This window comes from Ornithodoros turicata, unplaced genomic scaffold (assembly GCF_037126465.1).
Source record: "Ornithodoros turicata isolate Travis unplaced genomic scaffold, ASM3712646v1 ctg00001139.1, whole genome shotgun sequence".
In the NCBI taxonomy this organism is placed as follows: Eukaryota; Metazoa; Arthropoda; class Arachnida; order Ixodida; family Argasidae; genus Ornithodoros; species Ornithodoros turicata.
This window is the reverse complement of record NW_026999476.1, coordinates 89,669-113,580: the sequence shown is the minus strand read 5'-3', so window position 1 is coordinate 113,580 and position 23,912 is coordinate 89,669. Positions and strand designations below refer to the sequence as shown.

At 49.2% G+C, this 23,912-nt stretch overlaps 1 protein-coding gene across 1 annotated transcript in view; it reads left to right on the top strand.

Moving 5' to 3' along the window:
* Positions 1 to 23,912, top strand: part of LOC135376508 (actin nucleation-promoting factor WASL-like) — an 85,807-nt gene that overhangs the window by 15,440 nt on the left and 46,455 nt on the right. The window lies entirely within an intron of this gene.

The window sequence follows — 23,912 nt, the reverse complement described above, 5'->3', positions numbered from 1 at the left end:
ACCCCCTGCCCCTCTCATAAAGTGTACCATACGATTGCCCTTTATTGAAAATGGAATACTGCGAATTTACCCGACAAAACACGCCACAGTTATGAAATAACCGAATTAAATTGATAAAGATTGCAGAGCATGCCGCGATCTGTGTTGGCAACAATAAGAGCAGCCACGTCGCCCTGCGGGAAAGTCCGTGATAGGACACAGAAATCGTCTGCTTTTGCGCGCGCTAATGCATCGGCGTGAGCAGACGACTTTCAGAAGTTACTGGGCACCGCGGCAACTCTCGTACATTTTCTTTCAGTTCTCAGGTGAAAAATGCACATTCTAAGAAGTGGCAAGCATGGTGGTTTAGAACAACTATGTTAATCCTCAGAGACAAGTTAAAAGTCGCAGGACAACCCTACCCACAATCACAAATCTGAAGTCGCCGGCCATCGGCGCGCGCGGACGCATTACAGCTCCGACCAAAAATATATTACGCGCGCTTCCATTACACTCCCCGTTGCACACTGATCATGCTTCGAAATGAAGTGTCGCTGACGACGTACATGGGGAAGGAGTGCGCGTTTATTTAAAAAACGCATTAAATACTCGCGGAAAGAAAACACGTGACTTAGCTTCCACGTATTCGATTATGCGCCACATTATCGGAGATGCCACAGTCAATGCTCGGACTACATTCTCCGCTCGCGGAGGTATATGCCTGAGTGTCCCCATTTCGAGAGCAAAGGGGATGACTCAACCCAAGGTGCTTCTGCAAGTTACAATTACCATGACAACGACGACGTACCCGCAGGCCGACGTCATACGTGACGTATGCATGAGAGAAGGGCACGTTTCGTCGTCTGCCATTACTGCACGTTTCGACAAATTCTTCGAAAACGACTTGGTTATTCCGAATGAAACTTTGACGGTTGTATGTGTACAGTACTCGTGAAGCTAGTTTTGGCTAAGTTCCGGAATCGCCCCGGCTGTACGAGACCGTCCCTTTAAGTAACATCAGAAGTACCACAAGAGCTGGGTGATGCTGCCAGTATTCAACGGATAGCTTCGTCCAGTCAAAGACTGACACAAGGGCGCAGTGCATGTGTGAGATTTATGCGAGGTTGTCAGACATAAAGAAGCATAGTAGGTCGCAAAAACACGAGAAGGCATCGGAACTTCTTGCAAGCAATAAATAAACCACGTTCAGTGCCTCCGATGACAAAACGAGAAAAAGTTACTTTCTCTCATTCTGATCCACTCATGCTAATTTTGTCATGTCCTCTCTTGGCCATCTAGCACGCTCATTCGCTGAATCATCTTGGTAGGGCTGTCACCACATTGTTTCATAACGTGCAACGAACACAAAGGGCGCAATAACGGCAGCGACTTTCCGTTTCAATTTTAGCGACTTTTAGCAACTTTTCGGGACGCCACTAGCGACTTCCTGCGAATGAGACTTGGCAAAGCTGATTCATTCGACCGCAGGTAACGGAGGAAACACTACCGCGAGCGGGAACTTCTCTCGATCGTGGCCGGCTTTCGATTCTTACTAACAGGTCAAAGTGAGTCTCGCTGTTTCCGGTAGACTAAGTTCATTCTTTTCGAAAGAAAAATGCTGCACCGGTCCTTCACCAATACTTAAATACATGCGAGGTCTATGGCGAAAAGAGAGCGAGAGCGTTGCACTGCTTGAACTATATAGTTCAGAGGGCGCAGGCGAAAAGAATGTACCTGCTATGAAGGGCACCAAAAAGGAACTATGAACGAGATTTTGCGTGACCAAAGGAAGGCCTGCCGAGAAGTGGAAGCAAGCGGAAAGTGGACTGAAGAAAATGCGAACTATGAGAGAATTACAGTGCGCAGAATGAATTGTTTCTTTTCTTCATGACAGTGAGAGACGGTGCCATAAACATGTATTCGCTTATCGCAACATACGACCAATATCACCGGCATGTGACTGTCAGATTTAGCGCGGTATTGCGTTGAACGAATACGTCATGGAACACACTCGCCCTTCAGTTCTGAGGCTCGAACCAACAAACTGACAACTCTTACTCAGTTACTGTCTACAACCCTGCACATAAGTGACTGCTGCCGTTTCTACCTCACTCATTATTTCTGCTCCAACGCTAATAGTTGTCTGAATGGTCTAGACGTAGCTGCCGTTACAATAAAATTCCAGAAGACATGCACAATCGGGTGTCAGACGCCGCATTCCGAAAGCCGCCGGCATGACGCGCCGGAGAAATCTCACGTGACTTCACCAAGCTGGCCGCCGACCTCGCCGTTGGGATCGGTCACATGACGTTATGACGCCACGGAAAGATGAACGAAAGAACGAATCTTTTGAACGGTTCTCTGAACCAGACTGAACTGCATGAACGAGTTCACCAAAGTGAACTGGATTGCCCATCACTACGGCCTATACCCCTCTCAAAATGTTTTGCGACATCCCCCTAACTTTTTACTTGTGCGCTCCCTACAAGGTAGGGGCCTTGTTATGCCCCCCCCCCATTTTTGTAACTGTACCACATGCTTGGAATTCTGGATAAACCACTGTCGGGGACGGTAAACACGCGACACAAGCATAAAACACTACAATAACAACATAACAATAAATAACATGTGTGCTACGCAGATACGAAGCTTCAGAAAGGGGTGTGTTCCCTTGTCTCTGTCGCTTTGTCGCGGCCACTTCCCTTTCCTCGACTTTCTTTTCGTGACGTGCGGTGTCCCATATTCGAAAATAGACACATTCGCTTGTTTCTACACTCCAGTTCATCTTCAGCCTTAATCAGGAACAACAAAAACGTATTTATTCCACTTGTGCTTGCTTTGAGTGATAATGGGCACCGAGACCGTGTTCCGACACAGCTTGTACATCTGGATTGTGCGATCCGCATCTGGAAAAGCAGCAACAACTACTTTACGTTATCGACTTCATTTACTTTATTTATGGGGAGTTTCTTAGGCAGGGCCGATACTCTATCCCACATATGTAGAATGTTTAGAATGCAGAATGTAGACACACTGTCTGTGCCGACCCACGATCGTGTCACTTCCCTGCGCCGGGCTGATGTGTCCCTATATAGGGCGAAACGGCCGTCCTTGGCTGGGATGGCGCGATCAACTTGTAAATATAGCCTCCACGTGCAGCCAGAGAGCTTCGGTACTACACTTTGTACTGCGCTTCTGTACTAGATAGACGACGGAGAGCTAAAAATGCCACGTTTCCCCCGTGATTTTAGTTTGCACATGATCCAATGCCTAGGCGACCTTTCTTGACGCTTTTAGTAGCGTGCCATCTGCGATCCCCTCCCACATGTATATATCACCCGGTCAAATGTTGCCTACCTGCGCACTGCTGAAGAGGCCCAAGTAGGCCGAAACAGGTGTGACGACGTTTGGGACTTGTACCATTGCTACGAATGATAGGGTTACTGCTTCTGATTCGAAGAGCTAGGGGGTCCTATGCCGTTTGGTAGCAATCTGGATATATGAGAATTGCTACAAAAAGGCGTACGCCACTCTCTCTCTCTCTCTCTTCAAATCAGGAGCGATAACCCTATCATTCGCGGCAGTGGTTGGTGCAGAACGTACTATGCGGTGAAGTTTTGTTCTGAGAATGCCTGTGTCCAATGAGAGAAGTCTTCTATCGTTATTTCGTATGAGACTTGTTGTATTGGTCGTACCGGGACCGGCGGGAAGTGGAACATGCTTGAGTGTGAAACAGTGACACTGGATAAGAGACTTGAGCAAGCAATAATTGCTTTCATAAGGTGACCACTGGGTTCATTTGCAGCCTTGAGCATTCCCCCTGGTGGCTATCACCCCAATAGGTATTTCCTATGAATTTCTGTTACCTCAGAATTCGGACCAAGTATGAGAAGTCGGGGACCAGTAATATATCCAGACCCCCTATACCACTCTCAAACTGTTTGGCGACATCCCCCTAACTTTTTACTTGTGCGCTCCCTACAAGCTAGGGACCTTATTATGCCCCCCCCCCATTTTTGTAACTATACCACATGCTTAGAATTCTGGATAACCCACTGTCGGGGACGGTAAACACGCGACACAAGCATAAAAAACAACAAAAACAACATAACAATAAATAACATGTGTGCTACGCAGATACGAAGTTTCAGGAAGAGTTGTGTTCCGTTGTCTTTGTCGCTTTGTCGCGGCCACTTCCCTTTCCTCGACTTTCTTTTCGTGATGTGCGGTGTCCCATATTCGAAAATAGACACATTCGCGTATTTCTACACTCCAGTTCATCTTCAACCTTAATCAGGAACAACAAAAACGTATTTATTTCACTTGTACTTGCTTCGAGTGATAATGGGCACTGAGACTGTGTTCCGACACAGCTTGTACATCTGGATCGTGCGACCCGCATCTGCAAAAACAGCAACAACGACTTCCTGACGACCCTGACGGGAGGAATCACGTGCTATGTGACCTTCTGACGCCATCCGCTCAAGCGTTGCCTGCCTACATACTGCTGCCAATGACCCAATAAGGCCGAAACAGCTGTCCAGTACTGGCATGGCGACGTATGAGCACTTACAAATAAATAAATAAATATATATATATATATATATATACATATATGTGTGTGTGTGTGTGTATCTATATATATATATATATATATATAGATACTCATTGAACGATGCGACAGCACCAGAGGACACGTGTTTCGCCGTGTTTGCGGCTCGTCGGCCCTGGGTAGCTGCGCATGGTTCCGAATTGGCAAACCAGGGGCCACTCAGCGAGCGATACACACCTGGGAGGGTGACCGAGCACTCCTCAATGCCACAGTGCAAGCCAGTGAATTATAAAGAGGGGGGAAGAGCCATTAAAAAAATAGGTAAATGATGCTAGACGTGTTTGAAATTCAAACTTACAGTTAAGATGGCTTCTATGGCTGCACGTACAGAAACAGATACTCATTGAACGATGCGACAGCACCAGAGGACACGTGTTTCGCCGTGTTTACGGCTCGTCGGCCCTGGGTAGCTGCGCATCGTTCCGAATTGGCAAACCAGGGGTCACTCAGCGAGCGATACACACCTGGGAGGGTGACCGAGCGCTCCTCAATGCCACAGTGCAAGCCAGTGAATTATGCGCAGCTACCCAGGGCCGACGAGCCGCAAACACGGCGAAACACGTGTCCTCTGGTGCTGTCGCATCGTTCAATGAGTATCTATATATATATATTGATACACACACACACATATATGTATATATATATATTTATTTATTTATTTGTAAGTGCTCATACGTCGCCATGCCAGTACTGGACAGTTGTTTCGGCCTTATTGGGTCATTGGCAGCAGTATGTAGGCAGGCAACGCTTGAGCGGATGGCGTCAGACGGTCACATAGCGCGTGATTCCTCCCGTCAGGGTCGTCAGGAAGTCGTTGTTGCTGTTTTTCCAGATGCGGGTCGCACGATCCAGATGTACAAGCTGTGTCGGAACACAGTCTCAGTGCCCATTATCACTCGAAGCAAGTACAAGTGAAATAAATACGTTTTTGTTGTTCCTGATTAAGGTTGAAGATGAACTGGAGTGTAGAAATACGCGAATGTGTCTATTTTCGAATATGGGACACCGCACGTCACGAAAAGAAAGTCGAGGAAAGGGAAGTGGCCGCGACAAAGCGACAAAGACAACGGAACACAACTCTTCCTGAAACTTCGTATCTGCGTAGCACACATGTTATTTATTGTTATGTTGTTTTTGTTGTTTTTTATGCTTGTGTCGAGTGTTTACCGTCCCCGACAGTGGGTTATCCAGAATTCTAAGCATGTGGTATAGTTACAAAAATGGGGGGGGGGGCATAAGAAGGTCCCTACCTTGTAGGGAGCGATGAGTATCTGTTTCTGTGCTTGCAGCCATAGAAGCCATCTTAACTGTAAGTTTGAATTTCAAACACGTCTAGCATCATTTACCTATTTTTTTAATGGCTTTTCCCCCCTCTTTATAATTCACTGGCTTGCACTGTGGCATTGAGGAGTGCTCGGTCATCCTCAGTGGTGTGTATCGCTCGCTGAGTGACCCCTGGTTTGCCAATTCGGAACGATGCGCAGCTACCCAGGGCTGACGAGCCGCAAACACGGCGAAACACGTGCCCTCTGGTGCTGTCGCATCGTTCAATGAGTATCTGTTTCTGTACGTGCAGCCATAGAAGCCATCTTAACTGTAAGTTTGAATTTCAAACACGTATAGCATCATTTACCTATTTTTTTAATGGCTTTTCCCCCCTCTTTATATATATATATATATATATATTACCCTTTGTATATATGTACTTGCTAGCTTGCACTGCGGCCTCCACAGGTGGCGCCGTCACCGTGGAACATTGACGTCTCGCCGAGACGCACTGTTAGCGCCGACCCAAGATCGTGTCACTTCCCTACGCCAGGCTGACGAGTCCCAAGTAGGGCGAAACAGCTGTACTTGGCTGGGAGTGCACGATCAAATTGTAAACATATGCTCAACGTGCAGCTACAGAGCTTCGGCTATTTACCCTTTGTATATGTACTTGCTAGCTTGTACTGCGGCCTCCACAGGTGGCGCCGTCACCGTGGAACATTGACGTCTCGCCGAGACGCACTGTTAGCGCCGACCCAAGATCGTGTCACTTCCCTACGCCAGGCTGACGAGTCCCAAGTAGGACGAAACAGCTGTACTTGGCTGGGAGTGCACGATCAAATTGTAAACATATGCTCAACGTGCAGCTACAGAGCTTCGGCTATTTATCCTTTGTACTTGCTAGCTTGCACTGCGGCCTCCACAGGTGGCGCCGTCACCGTGGAACACTGTCGTCTCGCCGAGACGCACTGTTAGCGCCGACCCAAGATCGTGTCACTTCCCTACGCCACGCTGACGAGTCCCAAGTAGGACGAAACAGCTGTACTTGGCTGGGAGTGCACGATCAAATTGTAAACATATGCTCAACGTGCAGCTACAGAGCTTCGGCTATTTACCCTTTGTATATGTACTTGCTAGCTTGCACTGCGGCCTCCACAGGTGGCGCCGTCACCGTAGAACATTGACGTGTCGCCGAGGCGCACTGTTAGCGCCGACCCAAGATCGTGTCACTTCCCTACGCCAGGCTGACGAGTCCCAAGTAGGACGAAACAGCTGCACTTGGCTGGGAGTGCACGATCAAATTGTAAACATATGCTCAACGTGCAGCTACAGAGCTTCGGCTATTTACCCTTTGTATATGTACTTGCTAGCTTGCACTGCGGCCTCCACAGGTGGCGCCGTCACCGTGGAACATTGACGTCTCGCCGAGACGCACTGTTAGCGCCGACCCAAGATCGTGTCACTTGCCTACGCCAGGCTGACGAGTCCCAAGTAGGACGAAACAGCTGTACTTGGCTGGGAGTGCACGATCAAATTGTAAACATATGCTCAACGTGCAGCTACAGAGCTTCGGCTATTTATCCTTTGTACTTGCTAGCTTGCACTGCGGCCTCCACAGGTGGCGCCGTCACCGTGGAACACTGACGTCTCGCCGAGACGCACTGTTAGCGCCGACCCAAGATCGTGTCACTTCCCTACGCCAGGCTGACGAGTCCCAAGTAGGACGACACAGCTGTACTTGGCTGGGAGTACACGATCAAATTGTAAACATATGCTCAACGTGCAGCTACAGAGCTTCGGCTATTTACCCTTTGTGTACTTGCTAGCTTGCACTGCGGCCTCCACAGGTGGCGCCGTCACCGTGGAACACTGATGTCTCGCCGAGACGCACTGTTAGCGCCGACCCAAGATCGTGTCACTTCCCTACGCCAGGCTGACGAGTCCCAAGTAGGACGAAACAGCTGTACTTGGCTGGGAGTGCACGATCAAATTGTAAACATATGCTCAACGTGCAGCTACAGAGCTTCGGCTATTTACCCTTTATATATATATAATGCAGGAAAAAAAGCCATTAATGAAACAAGTAGATGACACTAGACGTGTTTGAAATTCAAAATTACATATTAAGATGGCTTCTATGGCTGCACGCAGAAAAACAGATACTCATGGAACGATGCGACAGCACCAGAGGACACGTGTTTCGCCGTGTTTGCGGCTCGTCAGCTCTGGGTAGCTGCGCATCGTTCGGGATTGGCAAACCAGGGGTCACTCAGCGAGCGATATACACCTGGGAGGGTGACTGAGCACTCCTCAATGCCACAGTGCAAGCCAGTGAATTATAATGAAGGGGGGGAAAGCCATTAAAGAAACAAGTAAATGACACTAGACGTGTTTGAAATTCAAAATTACAGATCAAGATGGCTTCTATGGCTGCACGCTGAGGAACAGATACTCATGGAACGATGCGACAGCACCAGAGGACACGTGTTTCGCCGTGTTTGCGGCTCGTCAGCTCTGGGTAGCTGCGCATCGTTCGGGATTGGCAAACCAGGGGTCACTCAGCGAGCGATATACACCTGGGAGGGTGACCGAGCACTCCTCAATGCCACAGTGCAAGCCAGTGAATTATAATGAGGGGAAAAAAAGCCATTAAAGAAACAAGTAAATGGCACTAGACGTGTTTGAAATTCAAAATTACATATTAAGATGGCTTCTATGGCTGCACGCGGAGGACCAGATACTAATGGAACGATGCGACAGCACCATATATATATATATATATATATGTTCAAAAGATATGTTCGCATTTAGCTGGGACATCCTCTATTTGATATGACATGATCATGATATGACGCAATACACACACACATACAGGGTGGCCCACCAGCCATGATAGAAATGCATAGTAAAAAACGTCGGCCCCGTAGAGACATGCGGTCAAGGAATTTTTTTCTGCCAATAACTTTTGCCACATATTGGTAACATTTTTACTTCATTTCAGTTGACGGAAAGTTAATTTCTTGAATTGAACTCCAAAATTTCCCAAGGTAACCTAGCATTTTCTTTACGGAAATGGGTTCCCCGTGGTCATATTACTCAGTATAGCACATAATCCCACTCGTAATGCAATGGCAATTGCCAAAAGAAATTCGCCGAAAATCGGTGGTAATGAGCCCTTGGCTCCGCCTCTTTTTTGGCGGCTCGTAGTTTCAGCGCAAAACTGCGAAGAAAGGAGGTTACATTGACACGCCACACGAGGGGGGAAAGGGTTACAAGCCGTCGGGTGACCTCATTTTTGATAAGATAGCTCTGATTCCCGCACTCACCGCGCGCGTTTGTTCCGTGGGTAAGGCTTGGATATAACAGGGTGTCCAGTGAGAAAGTGTCATTAAATTTCTAAAAATAGGTTTAACTTCAGAAAATTATGAAACTACCTGGAATACACACACACAGACTTTTGCCACAGATTCAGGCGTTTGCATTCGCGTCACACATTAATTAAGCTAATTTTGCTAATTGAACTCCAAAATTAGCCAAGCAAAGGTAATGTTTTTCTTCATGAATTCGGAAGCCAATGGCCATAGCACACTATTCCAACCGAAATCACAGGTTTTTTCAGATGATTTGTACAAACATTTCACAGACGCAAAACCGTCACTTGGCAAGGCGTGCTGCATGAAATTTGCGTTTGCGTAAATGCTGGCTCTGCCTTTATCGAGAGAAAGTGGAAACAGCCACACCCGATCGAGGGCATTACAGCGGTAACCGACGTTATCAGTGGCTGGGGACTGACGGTATGCACGTTGATAAGGGCGGAAGGCGTGATTATGTCCTTGTTCGCATAGGAGGGAGGGTATTTGGATGGAACGAAAAGTTCCACAAACGTAAATATCACCAAGCGCACCTCGCACGGGGACGGTTTTGCGGCTGTCAAATTTTTGTACAAATCTTCTGAAAAAACCTGTGACTTCGGTTGGAATAGTGTGCTATGGCCATTGGGTTCTGAATTCATCAAGAAAAACGTTACCTTTGCTTTGCTAATTTTCGAGTTCAATTAGCAAAATTAGCTGAATTAATGTGTGACGCGAATGCAAATGGCCTGAATCTGTGGCAAAAGTCTGTGTGTGTGTATTCCAAGTAGTTTCATAATTTTCTGAAGTTAGACCTATTTTTAGAAATTTAATTACACTTTCTCACCGGACACCCTGTATATATATTTGTAAGTGCTCAAACGTCGCCATGCCAGTACTGGACAGCTGTTTCGGCCTTATTGTTATGCTAATTCGTTCCCTTATATACGAGGGGTGTTCAAGTCAAACCGGGACTTTTCATTTTTCGCAAAAGTACAATGAACCTACAGGCGAGAAATTAGTTTTATTTTTCAACGTAATCTCCAGCTGCACTAATGCACTTGTCCCAGCGTTTCACGAGGGCTTGGATGCCAGCAGCGTAGAAATCCTTACCAGCGCGTATAGCAGCCATGATCGGACCGCATTCTTGACCTCGTCGTCGCAGCTGAAGTGGCGGCCCCCAAGGAACGCCTTCAGTGGCCCGAAGAGATGGAAATTGCTGGGGGCGAGGTCTGGACTGTAAGGGGGGGGGATATGTGTAATAGAGTGAAAGAGAAAAGGAAGAAAAGAGGGGGATGTGGCAGCAACTCCCAGCCAAGTTCCTGTAAGGTGCGTGTCGTGAGATGCGCGGTATGCGGGCCTGCATTGTCCTGTAGGAGGAGGACTCCTTTGGTGATGAGGCCCGGCCGCTTTTGCTTCAGCGCCTTATGCATATCCCTGAGAACCTGGCAGTAATATGCACTATTCATGGTGGTACCACTGGGCAGAAAATCAACATGAACAACGCCAGCCTTGTCCCGGAAAACCGTGGCCATGACCTTACCCGCAGACGGGGTGATTCGGAACTTCTTGGGAGTTGGCGAGCCCGGATGCTTCAACTGTTTTGATGCGCGTTTAGACTCAGCAATGAAATGGCGCACCGACGTTTCATTGCACGTGATGATCCGATCAAGGAACGGCTGTCCTTCAGTGTCGAAACGGTACTTTAGCTCTTGGGAGATTTCCAGTCTTCTCTGCCGGTAAAACACGGAGAGCTGCCTCGGGACCCAACGGGCACCAACTTTCCGAAACTGGAGGTGTTCATGAATGATAGTGTTCAACGTTCCCACAGAAAGGTCCGTCTTTCGAGCCAGTTCGGGACATGTTATCCGTCGGTCCTTGAGGATCATGCGCCCCACAAGTTGGATGTTCTCAGGAACTCTAACACTGGGCTTGAGCCGCCCCGGCCGGGATCGTCCTGCACTGATGTACGGCCGTCTCGGAACCGTTTGCACCACTCAAACGCTTTGCTGCGGCTAAGTCTATCGTGGCCATACAAGTCTTCTGTGAATTTCAGATGACTTTACGCCTTCATTCACGAGAAACTTCATGACAATTCGCTGTTCGATGTGCGCGCTCACCTCGTTGTCGGCCATCTTGTCCAGCACGTGTATTCTATTTTGCACAAACTTTGGACCACCACGTGGTGAACGCGGAGGCCTTTCGCGTGTGAAAATGACGAAAAAGAAGTAGCGCGAGCCAGCCATTTGTACACTCAGGAGACAAAAAGTCCCGGTTTGACTTGAACACCCCTCGTACTTCACTGGCTTTGCACTGGGCTTTCAGTGGTGTGTCAGCACACCCTGACGGGAGGAATCACGCGCTACGTGACCTTCTGACCCCATCCGCTAAAGCGTTGCCTGCCTGCGTACTGCTGACGATGGACCAATAAGGCCGAAACAGCTGTCCAGTACTGGCATGGCGACGTTTGAGCATTTGCTATACGTGCAGCCAAAGAGCTCCGGCTAATTTGTTCCCTTATATACTTCACTGGCTTTGCACTGGGCTTTCAGTGGTGTGTCAGCACACCCTGACGGGAGGAATCACGCGCTACGTGACCTTCTGACGCCATCCGCTAAAGCGTTGTCTGCCTGCGTACTGCCGACGATGGCCCAATAAGGCCGAAACAGCTGTCCAGTACTGACATGGCGACGTTTGAGCATTTGCTATACGTGCAGCCAAAGAGCTCCGACTAATTTGTTCCCTTATATACTTCACTGGCTTTGCACTGGGCTTTCAGTGGTGTGTTAGCACACCCTGACGGGAGGAATCACGCGCTACGTGACCTTCTGACGCCATCCGCTCAAGCGTTGCCTGCCTGCGTACTGTTGACGATGGCCCAATAAGGCCGAAACAGCTGTCCAGTACTGGCATGGCGACGTTTGAGCATACAAACATATGCTACACGTGCAGCCGAAGAGCTCCGGCTAATTTGTTCCCTTATATACTTCACTGGCTTTCCACTGGGCTTTCAGTGGTGTGTTAGCACACCCTGACGGGAGGAATCACGCGCAACGTGACCTTCTGACGCCATCCGCTCAAGCGTTGCCTGCCTGCGTACTATTGACGATGGCCCAATACGGCCGAAACAGCTGTCCAGTACCGGCATGGCGACGTTTGAGCACTTACAAACATATGCTATACGTGCAGCCGAAGAGCTCCGGCTAATTTGTTCCCTTATATACTTCACTGGCTTTCCACTGGGCTTTCAGTGGTGTGTTAGCACACCCTGGCGGGAGGAATCACGCGCTACGTGACCTTCTGACGCCATCCGCTCAAGCGTTGCCTGCCTGCGTACTGCTGACGATGGCCCAATAAGGCAGAAACAGCTGCCCAGTACTGGCATGGCGACGTTTGAGCACTTACAAACATATGCTATCCGTGCAGCCAAAGAGCTCCGGCTAATTTGTTCCCTTATATACTTCACTGGCTTTCCACTGGGCTTTCAGTGGTGTGTTAGCACACCCTGGCGGGAGGAATCACGCGCTACGTGACCTTCTGACGCCATCCGCTAACGCGTTGCCTGCCTGCGTACTGTTGACGATGGCCCAATAAGGCAGAAACAGCTGCCCAGTACTGGCATGGCGACGTTTGAGCACTTACAAACATATGCTATACGTGCAGCCAAAGAGCTCCGGCTAATTTGTTCCCTTATATACTTCACTGGCTTTGCACTGGGCTTTCAGTGGAGTGTTAGCACAACCAAGACGGGAGGAATCACGCGCTACGTGACCTTCTGACGCCATCCGCTAAAGCGTTGCCTGCCTGCGTACTGCTGACGATGGCCCAATAAGGCCGAAACAGCTGTCCAGTACTGGCATGGCGACTTACAAACATATGCTATACGTGCAGCCAAAGAGCTCCGGATAATATGTTCCCTTATATACCTCACTGGCTTTGCACTGGGCTTTCAGTGGTGTGTTAGCGCACCCTGACGGGAGGAATCACGCGCTACGTGACCTTCTGACGCCATCCGCTAACCCGTTGCCTGCCTGCGTACTGCTGACGATGGCCCAATAAGGCCGAAACAGCTGTCCAGTACGGGCATGGCGACGTTTGAGCACTTACAAGCATATGCTATACGTGCAGCCAAAGAGCTCCGGCTAATATGTTTCCTTATATACCTCACTGGCTTTGCACTGGGCTTTCAGTGGTGTGTTAGCTCACCCTGAAGGGAGGAATCACGCGCTAGGTGACCTTCTGACGCCATCCGCTCAAGCGTTGCCTGCCTGCGTACTGCTGACGATGGCCCAATAAGGCAGAAACAGCTGCCCAGTGCTGGCATGGCGACGTTTGAGCACTTACAAACATATGCTATACGTGCAGCCAAAGAGCTCTGGCTAATATGTTCCCTTATATACCTCACTGGCTTTGCACTGGGCTTTCAGTGGTGTGTTAGCGCACCCTGACGGGAGGAATCACGCGCTACGTGCCCTTCTGACGCCATCCGCTCAAGCGTTGCCTGCCTGCGTACTGCTGACGATGGCCCAATAAGGCAGAAACAGCTGCCCAGTACTGGCATGGCGACGTTTGAGCACTTACAAACATATGCTATACGTGCAGCCAAAGAGCTCCGGCTAATTTGTTCCCTTATATACTTCACTGGCTTTGCACTGGGCTTTCAGTGGAGTGTTAGCACAACCAAGACGGGAGGAATCACGCGCTACGTGACCTTCTGACGCCATCCGCTAAAGCGTTGCCTGCCTGCGTACTGCTGACGATGGCCCAATAAGGCCGAAACAGCTGTCCAGTACTGGCATGGCGACTTACAAACATATGCTATACGTGCAGCCAAAGAGCTCCGGATAATATGTTCCCTTATATACCTCACTGGCTTTGCACTGGGCTTTCAGTGGTGTGTTAGCGCACCCTGACGGGAGGAATCACGCGCTACGTGACCTTCTGACGCCATCCGCTCAAGCGTTGCCTGCCTGCGTACTGTTGACGATGGCCCAATCAGGCAGAAACAGCTGCCCAGTACTGGCATGGCGACGTTTGAGCACTTACAAACATATGCTATACGTGCAGCCAAAGAGCTCCGGATAATATGTTCCCTTATATACCTCACTGGCTTTGCACTGGGCTTTCAGTGGTGTGTTAGCACACCCTTACGGGAGGAATCACGCGCTACGTGACCTTCTGACGCCATCCGCTAAAGCGTTGTCTGCCTGCGTACTGCCGACGATGGCCCAATAAGGCCGAAACAGCTGTCCAGTACTGACATGGCGACGTTTGAGCATTTGCTATACGTGCAGCCAAAGAGCTCCGGCTAATATGTTCCCTTATATACCTCACTGGCTTTGCACTGGGCTTTCAGTGGTGTGTTAGCGCACCCTGTCGGGAGGAATCACGCGCTACGTGACCTTCTGACGCCATCCGCTCAAGCGTTGCCTGCCTGCGTACTGCTGACAATCGCCCAATAAGGCAGAAACAGCTGCCCAGTACTGGCATGGCGACGTTTGAGCACTTACAAACATATGCTATACGTGCAGCCAAAGAGCTCCGGCTAATTTGTTCCCTTATATACTGCACTGGCTTTGCACTGGGCTTTCAGTGGTGTGTTAGCGTGCCCTGACGGGAGGAATCACGCGCTATGGGACCTTCTGACGCCATCCGCTCAAGCGTTGCCTGCCTGCGTACTGTTGACGATGGCCCAATAAGGCAGAAACAGCTGCCCAGTACTGGCATGGCGGCGTTTGAGCACTTACAAACATATGCTATACGTGCAGCCAAAGAGCTCTGGCTAATATGTTCCCTTATATACCTCACTGGCTTTGCACTGGGCTTTCAGTGGTGTGTTAGCACACCCTGACGGGAGGAATCACGCGCTACGTGACCTTCTGACGCCATCCGCTAAAGCGTTGCCTGCCTGCGTACTGCTGACGATGGCCCAATAAGGGCGAAACAGCTGTCCAGTACTGGCATGGCGACTTACAAACATATGCCATACGTGCAGCCAAAGAGCTCCGGATAATATGTTCCCTTATATACCTCACTGGCTTTGCACTGGGCTTTCAGTGGTGTGTTAGCGCACCCTGACAGGAGGAATCACGCGCTACGTGACCTTCTGACGTCATCCGCTCAAGCGTTGCCTGCCTGCGTACTGTTGGCGATGGCCCAATAAGGCAGAAACAGCTGCCCAGTGCTGGCATGGCGACGTTTGAGCACTTACAAACATATGCTATACGTGCAGCCAAAGAGCTCCGGCTAATTTGTTCCCTTATATACTGCACTGGCTTTGCACTGGGCTTTCAGTGGTGTGTTAGCGCGCCCTGACGGGAGGAATCACGCGCTATGGGACCTTCTGACGCCATCCGCTCAAGCGTTGCCTGCCTGCGTACTGTTGACGATGGCCCAATAAGGCAGAAACAGCTGCCCAGTACTGGCATGGCGGCGTTTGAGCACTTACAAACATATGCTATACGTGCAGCCAAAGAGCTCTGGCTAATATGTTCCCTTATATACCTCACTGGCTTTGCACTGGGCTTTCAGTGGTGTGTTAGCACACCCTGACGGGAGGAATCACGCGCTACGTGACCTTCTGACGCCATCCGCTAAAGCGTTGCCTGCCTGCGTACTGCTGACGATGGCCCAATAAGGGCGAAACAGCTGTCCAGTACTGGCATGGCGACTTACAAACATATGCCATACGTGCAGCCAAAGAGCTCCGGATAATATGTTCCCTTATATACCTCACTGGCTTTGCACTGGGCTTTCAGTGGTGTGTTAGCGCACCCTGACGGGAGGAATCACGCGCTACGTGACCTTCTGACGTCATCCGCTCAAGCGTTGCCTGCCTGCGTACTGTTGGCGATGGCCCAATAAGGCAGAAACAGCTGCCCAGTGCTGGCATGGCGACGTTTGAGCACTTACAAACATATGCTATACGTGCAGCCAAAGAGCTCCGGCTAATATGTTCCCTTATATACCTCACTGGCTTTGCACTGGGCTTTCAGTGGTGTGTCAGCACACCCTGACGGGAGGAATCACGCGCTACGTGACCTTCTGACGCCATCCGCTAAAGCGTTGTCTGCCTGCGTACTGCCGACGATGGCCCAATAAGGCCGAAACAGCTGTCCAGTACTGACATGGCGACGTTTGAGCTTTTGCTATACGTGCAGCCAAAGAGCTCCGGCTAATATGTTCCCTTATATACCTCACTGGCTTTGCACTGGGCTTTCAGTGGTGTGTTAGCGCACCCTGTCGGGAGGAATCACGCGCTACGTGACCTTCTGACGCCATCCGCTCAAGCGTTGCCTGCCTGCGTACTGCTGACAATGGCCCAATAGCAGAAACAGCTGCCCAGTACTGGCATGGCGACGTTTGAGCACTTACAAACATATGCTATACGTGCAGCCAAAGAGCTCCGGCTAATTTGTTCCCTTATATACTGCACTGGCTTTGCACTGGGCTTTCAGTGATGTGTAAGCGCGCCCTGACGGGAGGAATCACGCGCTATGTGACCTTCTGACGCCATCCGCTCAAGCGTTGCCTGCTTGCGTACTGCTGACGATGGCCCAATAATGCAGAAACAGCTGCCCAGTGCTGGCATGGCGACGTTTGAGCACTTAAAAACATATACTATACGTGCAGCCAAAGAGCTCTGGCTAATATGTTCCCTTATATACCTCACTGGCTTTGCACTGGGCTTTCAGTGGTGTGTTAGCGCACCCTGACGGGAGGAATCACGCGCTACGTGACCTTCTGACGCCATCCGCTCAAGCGTTGCCTGCCTGCGTACTGCTGACGATGGCCCAATAAGGCAGAAACAGCTGCCCAGTACTGGCATGGCGACGTTTGAGCACTTACAAACATATGCTATACGTGCAGCCAAAGAGCTCCACCTAATTTGTTCCCTTATATACTTCACTGGCTTTGCACTGGGCTTTCAGTGGTGTGTTAGCACACCCTGACGGGAGGAATCACGCGCTACGTGACCTTCTGACGCCATCCGCTAAAGCGTTGCCTGCCTGCGTACTGCTGACGATGGCCCAATAAGGGCGAAACAGCTGTCCAGTACTGGCATGGCGACTTACAAACATATGCCATACGTGCAGCCAAAGAGGCCCGGATAATATGTTCCCTTATATACCTCACTGGCTTTGCACTGGGCTTTCAGTGGTGTGTTAGCGCACCCTGACGGGAGGAATCACGCGCTACGTGACCTTCTGACGTCATCCGCTCAAGCGTTGCCTGCCTGCGTACTGTTGACGATGGCCCAATAAGGCAGAAACAGCTGCCCAGTACTGGCATGGCGACGTTTGAGCACTTACAAACATATGCTATACGTGCAGCCAAAGAGCTCCGGCTAATTTGTTCCCTTATATACTTCACTGGCTTTGCACTGGGCTTTCAGTGGTGTGTTAGCACACCCTGACGGGAGGAATCACGCGCTACGTGACCTTCTGACGCCATCCGCTAAAGCGTTGCCTGCCTGCGTACTGCTGACGATGGCCCAATAAGGCCGAAACAGCTGTCCAGTACTGGCATGGCGACTTACAAACATATGCCATACGTGCAGCCAAAGAGCTCCGGATAATATGTTCCCTTATATACCTCACTGGCTTTGCACTGGGCTTTCAGTGGTGTGTTAGCGCACCCTGACGGGAGGAATCACGCGCTACGTGACCTTCTGACGTCATCCGCTCAAGCGTTGCCTGCCTGCGTACTGTTGACGATGGCCCAATAAGGCAGAAACAGCTGCCCAGTAGTGGCATGGCGACGTTTGAGCACTTACAAACATATGCTATACGTGCAGCCAAAGAGCTCCGGCTAATATGTTCCCTTATATACCTCACTGGCTTTGCACTGGGCTTTCAGTGGTGTGTCAGCACACCCTGACGGGAGGAATCACGCGCTACGTGACCTTCTGACGCCATCCGCTAAAGCGTTGTCTGCCTGCGTACTGCCAACGATGGCCCAATAAGGCCGAAAAGCTGTCCAGTACTGACATGGCGACGTTTGAGCTTTTGCTATACGTGCAGCCAAAGAGCTCCGGCTAATATGTTCCCTTATATACCTCACTGGCTTTGCACTGGGCTTTCAGTGGTGTGTTAGCGCACCCTGTCGGGAGGAATCACGTGCTACGTGACCTTCTGACGCCATCCGCTCAAGCGTTGCCTGCCTGCGTACTGCTGACAATGGCCCAATAGCAGAAACAGCTGCCCAGTACTGGCATGGCGACGTTTGAGCACTTACAAACATATGCTATACGTGCAGCCAAAGAGCTCCGGCTAATTTGTTCCCTTATATATTGCACTGGCTCTGCACTGGGCTTTCAGTGGTGTGTAAGCGCGCCCTGACGGGAGGAATCACGCGCTATGTGACCTTCTGACGCCATCCGCTCAAGCGTTGCCTGCCTGCGTACTGTTGACGATGGCCCAATAAGGCAGAAACAGCTGCCCAGTACTGGCATGGCGGCGTTTGAGCACTTACAAACATATGCTATACGTGCAGCCAAAGAGCTCTGGCTAATATGTTCCCTTATATACCTCACTGGCTTTGCACTGGGCTTTCAGTGGTGTGTTAGCGCACCCTGAAGGGAGGAATCACGCGCTACGTGACCTTCTGACGCCATCCGCTCAAGCGTTGCCTGCCTGCGTACTGCTGACGATGGCCCAATAAGGCAGAAACAGCTGCCCAGTGCTGGCATGGCGACGTTTGAGCACTTACAAACATATGCTATACGTGCAGCCAAAGAGCTCTGGCTAATATGTTCCCTTATATACCTCACTGGCTTTGCACTGGGCTTTCAGTGGTGTGTTAGCGCACCCTGACGGGAGGAATCACGCGCTACGTGACCTTCTGACGCCATCCGCTCAAGCGTTGCCTGCCTGCGTACTGCTGACGATGGCCCAATAAGGCAGAAACAGCTGCCCAGTACTGGTATGGCGACGTTTGAGCACTTACAAACATATGCTATGCGTGCAGCCAAAGAGCTCCTGCTAACTTGTTCCCTTATATATATATATATATATATATATATATATAGGGTGTTCCAGCTAAATGCGAACGGATTTTTTAAAATGTATATATCACCTGTTTTCGAGATGAAGGCAGTTGCAATATATGATATGCTGAAGGTCAATTCTTAAGAGGGCACGAGCAAACTCCTAAGGCAATGGCCTAATTAACTTTCGATAATTTACTTTTTAATTATAAAAGCTACGAAGTTGTCCCAATGAGAACATCTGGTCCCTTCGGTCATCTGATACCGTAACCGTTTTCAGGACGTTCGAGAGATCGTCCGCAAAAAATTCGTGAAGGAACACCTTTTTTTCTTCTTTATTTTGCTCATTGCGCATCTTCGGAGACGCGCCTTTCCTTCACCCCAATGTGAGAGGGCGAAAGAGCACACCATCGCCTCTTGCGTCCTGGCAAACGATTAAAAGAAAACAGAAAATGCAACCCAAGATAAGGGCAGTTCCGATAGCATCACCCAATACACTTGTTTTTATTTTGTTTCCGCAAGTTAAAGCTCATCTTCGACACATGAGGGGGCACTGTGCTCCTTGACCCTCTCTCATTGGGAGTGAAGGGAAGACGCGTCTCTGGATATGCGCAATGAACGAAATAAAGAGGAAAATTGTGTTACTTCACAAATTTTTTGCGGACGATCTATCGAACGGATTTTTTGTTCTGAAAACTGCTACGGTATCAGGTGACCGAAGGGACCAGATGTTCTCATTGGGGCAGATTCGTTGCTTTTATAATTAAAAAATTAATTATCGATTGCTTCTGGAGTTTGCTGGTGCCCTCTTAAGGAGTGCAATTCAGCATATGCTATATTGCAACTGACTTCATTTCGAAAAAAGTGATATATATACATATATTTTAGAAATCTGTTCGCATTTAGCTCGGACACCTTGCATATATCTGCAGTTATGAAGGAATGAAAGGCAAACAACGAAGGTAGGGGAAGCAAAAAAAAAAAGTGATTCATTGCAATTTAAAATATTAGAAAGGTGTCTAGGGGTATGGTCAACGTTGCGGTGCAAGCTCCGCCTTCGTCAGGACTAATTATTAAAAGGGTGTCTCGAATCTTTTCTACATCTGTAGCATGACGTCACAATCGGGGTTCGCGCCACCTGGCGGTCGTCAGTTGGTCAAGCTCGCAGGTGGTGCGAACCCCATTGTGACGTCATGGTAGAGATGTACAAAAGATTAAAGACACCCTCCTTTTTTTTCTGCTTCCCCTACCTTTGTTGTTTGCCTTTCATTCCCTCATATCTGTATTTACTTCGTGGCCTTCTGAACGTTTATCTGAACTTTTATCAGAGAGAAAGAGAGACAAGAGGATACATTACAAGGACGAAATGCACAGAACGCGTCGTCAAGGGTTGTCCATTGGAACGATTGGAACGAAAATGTCCTTTGTTTGTTTATAGTAGCTATTCGTGCATCAGCAAAAACGTGGATATTTTCTTCACAAGCTCGTATACAAAGAGTTCTGGACATGGTCATCAGCGTGCAAACTGTGGGCATTGTCAATACTGTCAAACAAATAGAATGCCGGCTGTGGGTGAAAACGTCCCGCGATATGAATAAATGCCCTTTACGATAAGTAGCCAACACATTGGCGATGTGACAACATTGAATGTTGATCTGGCTTACCCGACCAAAATACTAAGGTATTTCTTTTATGAATTAGCAATGTCTGGGCCTCATTCACTTCGGTGCTAAACGTAGGTGAGAATGCGGTTTCGGTTTGTCTTATTAGGTAGACAAATGCAGAAGAAAAGAAAGAAAGAAAGGAGAGAGAGAGGGAGAGACAGCCGGAATATTGCGGCCAGTCACTCCACGACACTTGATTTGGTCACCCCTTTCGAATGCCTTATTATTGAATATACACTATTGGCTGAGTGCCCAGTTTGTGTGTCATGGCGCATACAGGACCATTATTCAATTAGGAGCTAATCTATGCTTCTGCGGATGCAAATCGAACTTAATTCTGCATGTGTGGTGTGGACGTATCGCCCCTGGCGAGGAATCTTCCTAGTCATAATAGTAGAACAAAGTTGTTGTACAACCTGTGTCGGAACCTGGTCTGATACCTAAAGCACACGATGCGATCTCAGTGCCTATTATCATTCGAAGCAACGTGAAATGAATACGTTTTTCTTGTTCCTGATGAAGGTTGAAGCTGAGGTGGAGTATAGAAATAAGTAAATGCGTGTGTTTTTCAACATGGGAGACCAACCGCACGCAGCGACAAGGAAGTTGAGGAGCTCAGGAAAGGAAGTGGACGGGACTAAGACAATGAGACACATCCCCCCCCCCTAAGCCTTCATCTCTGCGCGAGCACATAGTTGAATTCCAATGGTAGAGTCGGAGCAAGTGGCAGACTGCGCATTGGAGCGGCTTGATCTGGCCTATAGTGCAAGTGGTCCGAATCTACGACTGGAGCACATGCAGTGGCGTATCTAGAGCTACCTGCGCCCATGGCAACATGGTTAACACGATGTCCTTGGGGATGCGTTTTCGTGTGGTCCGCACTAGGTTTCACACTACAACCTCTCTAATACCGGGTGCTTTAGATCATTTATGAATGTGCCAGGTTGAGTGCCCGACCACATAATGGCGCCCCTGTTCACCCTGCGCCCATGGCACCTGTCCACACCTGCCACACCCTAGATACGCCACTGAGCACATGCGCCCAACTTTGAGTTTAGCCCTGGCCAACCTCCCTTGGTGGATGACTGCCAGAGACGGAAGAAGAAGAAGAAAAGAAAAAAGAAGAAGGAGACAGTTAAGAAGAAGAGGAAGAAAAAGAAGGTGGCACTGATGTCCCACCACAACTGCATGTTTTGCAACATGAAGGTCATCCTAATCTCCCAACGTTTCCCTGGTAATGTCTGACTCTTCGATTGGATGTAGTTCCGTATCGGGACCACTGGCTTTTTTTAAAGCAAAAAGAACAAAAACAACGAAATTAGACAGGAATGACCGTCGTATATTGTCCGAAACGTATAAAAATCAAATTTTAACACCCGTTTCTTGAAGGCGATCCGACCTCCTTACTGAGGACCTTCTGATCTACCCGGGGCACAGTCTTCACGCCTGCACCGCCTAGTGCGTGCCTGGATGGGGGGGGGGGGGGCGGCGCCCCCAGACCCCCCTAATCTGTCTAACCTAAACTGACCCAACCTCACTAAAGTGAGGTGATTTAGCCCAATTCAACTACCCTACCTTTTGCAAGATGGCAAGTTTCGAATCCGATAGGCTTAGCATTCCCGTGTTTCTCCTGCGCTAGAAGTACATCAGATGGGGTTGTTGAAATGAATATAGTTCTAGTCCACAGAATTTTATAATTCTTACGTTTCTAGATTCAGAATAGGACCTTCTTTAACTTCTATGCAATATTTACCTTCCAAGCGCTTTCAGTGATTTTTAAAAACGAGTGGCCCCGATACGGAACGACACCCCTTCGATTTCTTCAAGAAGCAAACTCGCCACCGTATGACGCGAAATACCAGTCACGGCGGAAACGCATTGTGAAGCGGCCATGTAACCGAAGAAGAGACAGGAAATGGGAAGCGCGAGGGACAAGGGATACGTCACGGAGAGTTCCGGTTGAACCTGCCTATTTTGGCGGAGCAGTCTGGGTTGCTCCTAGGAGCGACCTTGGCTTGAAGGCCGCTTCAAAGCTCGCATTGGAAGACTCCAGCACTGTTCCCAACCTACCAATAGAACAGACTTGCTCCCGGCGGAGCAGCAAAACTTGCTTAGGAAGCACTCAGAATCTGCCATTGGAATTCAACAATATTTTGTTCGTGTTGCTCGTGTCGCGCGCTTAGCGTCCCTGACCTCTCATACTCTATGATCCGAAACAGTACTCTGATGTAACAGAAATTCACGGGAAATAGCATAGCGTCACCAGGAGCCTCATTATATCCACCTGCGGGAATGCTCATGGGCTGTAAATGAACCGAGGGGTGACCTTATGAAAACATTTATTTTCTTGCTCAAGTATCTCATTCAGACTCGCTGTTTCTCATTCAAGCATGTTCCACTCCCCGCCATCCGAAATGACAGGAGGCATCTCGCAGTGGACACATGTAGGAGAGGGAACCTTCCTGAATTGAAATGCTTTCAGTCGTTCGAGCCCTTCGTTGGCACATTTTTATCCTTCCGGACGGGAAGAAGGCTATGTCCTATCATTCCGCGATAGATGAGCAGACTATGGTAAGCGTGGACGCGCGACCGAAGGCGGGCCGAGACAGCGCTATCATTTTCCTGTTATTTTCGTTTCATCACTGATCATCCTCTCCCATTTCGGAGCCAATCACATATTGCTTACCTCCTGAAGAGAAAATCTGCCCTGGAGCTTTAAACGCGATTCTTCCTCTCCCGAATCACTTTTGATCCAATGACGTATCGCACTGCAATACGTACACTATTATTGCAGTAGTCTGTACACATGTCTTATGTGAATAGTATTTGAGTGCAAGAATATACTATGCGAAGCACATTCGATGTCACGAAATGTCGGCGCAGGAATGTGTCTTGCTGGACAGAGAGACAACTAACAAACAACCCGAATGTGTTAATAGCATCCAATTTCACCGCGAATCGCAGATTTTAAAATAGCACCCGATTCTCTCCTCCGCCATTTTGGCAAAGGAGCTTAACATGAAAACACCAGACCCTAATTGGAAACTTTT